Consider the following 3,200-nt stretch of genomic DNA (forward strand, 5'->3'; position numbering starts at 1 on the left):
CATGAAAATGCATTGTGTGCCATTCAAGGAGCTTTTTTTTTCTCCCACAAAAGAGACTTCCTTGATCTCCTTGGCTGAAGACCCTGCATTTTCAGGTTCACTGACCCTAAAGTACCTTAAAATGTCAAGAATTTATATAGAAAAGTAGGCACAATTAAGAGAATCCAATCAATTATTCATCTTAGCAGCATCCAAGTACATCTATGGATAGATAGACAGACTGGTTTCTAAAGTACATAGATTATTTATCTAGAATATCAAGGAACAAGGCTTTGCAAAATTTTAGCCAAAAAAAAAAAGTTGTACTATCCTCAACTTATGCTTTCTTAAATTTATTTTCTTTGGTTTCCCTAGACCTCTGACCCTTGGGAAATTGAGGCTGCACTCACTCTGGCGTATCAGTTACTACTCGTGTTACCACCTAATGGTGGTGCGTACATGGGTATTCATTCTTCTAGATTTATATTGTATGTATTACAGAAAACATCTTCTTTCACTCAACTACAAGCTTGCTACAGCAGGGATAATAATCTTATTTATTTTCTTCACCTCCTGTAACCTGACCAAATGGAGAGCACAGATTTATTTGGTGGATGTAGGGTCGGTTGTAATGTACCTTGAAGAACCAAAAGAAGTTTGGTTCTCAGTTTCACAGTGCTTCTTGGTTCGTGTTCCCCATTACCTAATCCTAAGTGCCTAAATCCATTATAATTACTCTTGTGTGTTCATCGAGAAGCTGCCCTCTGAGTACTTGGATACTCTGGAACTGGAGTCAGAAGCTGGACAGGTAGTAGAGAAATCAAAGAAGAAAATCAAGTGTACATCAGATTTTATCTTCTTAAGCCCAAAGCATGCGTGCCAAGTCTCTTCAGTTGTGTTCGACTCTTTGCAACCCTATAGACTGTATCCCACCCAGCTGCTCTGTCCATGGGATTCTCCAGGCAAGAATACTGGAATGGGTTGCCATGCCTTCCTCCAGGGGATCTTCCCAAAACCCAAAGTAGCCAGACTATTACAATATTTTGTAGTGACTGAGTTTGGGGCGGGGGGCGGGGGGTGGGGTGGAGGAGAAGGAGGTTATTGCTACCAGCAGGATGAATAGAAACAAAGAAAAAAGAATGTCTCATAAATTTCCTCTTTCCCTTTGGCTGAGCATGTTCAGGGTTACATTTCTTTTCACCTGAAGCTTGCCGAGGCAATCAACCTGCTGAGATTGTTCCCTTTTGTCCCACTTCTTCCATAAACTTCAGTAAACATTATAAAGACAAATACAAATTTAAAATAAGAGGCCTAATTCTTCCTATTGAAAATAAGGGGAAAGATTTCCCTTTCCCTTCTCTCCTTTTTCCTCAAATAGTTATTTTAGAAAAGTTGTAAGTATAAATACATCACAGTATTTTGTATTACTCTGATGGTCAATGTACTAAACACATGAGACCATGAAAAAGCTACTAAATGTTTAAGTAGGGGCTCATTAAACGCTGAAAAGACTATCTGATACATCCATCAAAAGGAACATATTATTTACCAGTATTTAATTTTTAGTAAGATTTTTGTGGGCTTTCCTGGTGGCTCAGATGGTAAAGGATCTGCCTGCAGTGCAGGAGACTAGGGTTTGATCTCCTGGAGAAGAGAATGGCTACCCACTCCGGTATTCTTGTTTGGAGAATTCTATGAGCATAGGAGCTTGGTGGGCTACAGTCCATGGGGTCATAAAAAAATTTTAGTGAGATTTTTATAGCACATGCAGATGGGAGCCAAGCCAGTAACTGGATGGCTGTCTGCTGGAGCTAGTGTGAGAAACTTACATTGCAATGTAGTGCAAGTCTGGTGGGAACTTTCAGTTCAGTTCAGTCGCTCAGTCATGTCCGACTCTTTGCGACCCCATGAATCGCAGCATGCCAGGCCTCCCTGTCCATCACCAACTCCCGGAGTTCACTCAGACTCACGTCCATCGAGTCAGTGATGCCATCCAGCCATCTCATCCTCTGTCGTCCCCTTCTCTTCCTGCCCCCAATCCCTCCCAGCATCAGAGTCTCTTCCAATGAGTCAACTCTTCGCATGAGGTGGCCAAAGTACTGGAGTTTTGGCTTTAGCATCATTCCTTCCAAAGAAATCCCAGGGCTGATCTCCTTCAGAATGGACTGGTTGGATCTCCTTGCAGTCCAAGGGACTCTCAAGAGTCTTCTCCAACACCACAGTTCAAAAGCATCAATTCTTCGGCGCTCAGCCTTCTTCACAGTCCAACTCTCACATCCATACATGACCACTGGAAAAACCATAGCCTTGACTGGACGGACCCTAAATAGAGAATAGAACAGTTGAAGCATAGATTGGAAAATAGAGTACTTGTAACAACTGTCTAACTTTGGAGGAATTTATTAGGATTCCAATTCATGGGCCTGAGATTGTGCATTCCATGAATCAAGGCAAATTGGAAGTGGTCAAACAAGACATGGCAAGAGTGAATGTCGACATTCTAGGAATCAGTGAATTGAAATGGAATGGAATGGGTGACTTTAACTCAGATGACCATTATATCTACTACTGCGGGCAGGAATCCCTCAGAAGAAATGGAGTGGCCATCATGGTCAACAAAAGAGTCCAAAATGCAGTACTTGGATGCAATCTCAAAAACGACAGAATGATCTCTGTTTGTTTCCGAGGCAAACCATTCAATATCACAGTAATCCAAGTCTATGCCCCAACCAGTAACGCTGAAGAAGCTGACGTTGAACGGTTCTATGAAGACCTACAAGACCTTTTAGAACTAACACCCCAAAAAGATGTCCTTTTCATTATAGGGGACTGGAATGCAAAAGTAGGAAGTCAAGAAACACCTGGAGTAACAGGCAAATTTGGCCTTGGAATATGGAATGAAGCAGGGCAAAGGCTAATAGAGTTTTGCCAAGAAAATGCACTGGTCATAACAAACACCTTCTTCCAACAACACAAGAGAAGACTATACATGGACATCACCAACAGTCAACACCGAAATCAGATTGACTATATTCTTTGCAGCCAAAGATGGAGAAGCTCTATACTGTAAGCAAAAACAAGACCAGGAGCTGACTGTGGCTCAGACCATGAACTCCTTATTGCCAAATTCAGACTTAAATTGAAGAAAGTAGGGGAAACCACTAGACCATTCAGGTATGACCTAAATCAAATCCCTTATGATTATACAGTGGAAGTGAGAA

This window comes from Bubalus bubalis, chromosome 11 (genome assembly GCF_019923935.1).
Source record: "Bubalus bubalis isolate 160015118507 breed Murrah chromosome 11, NDDB_SH_1, whole genome shotgun sequence".
In the NCBI taxonomy this organism is placed as follows: Eukaryota; Metazoa; Chordata; class Mammalia; order Artiodactyla; family Bovidae; genus Bubalus; species Bubalus bubalis.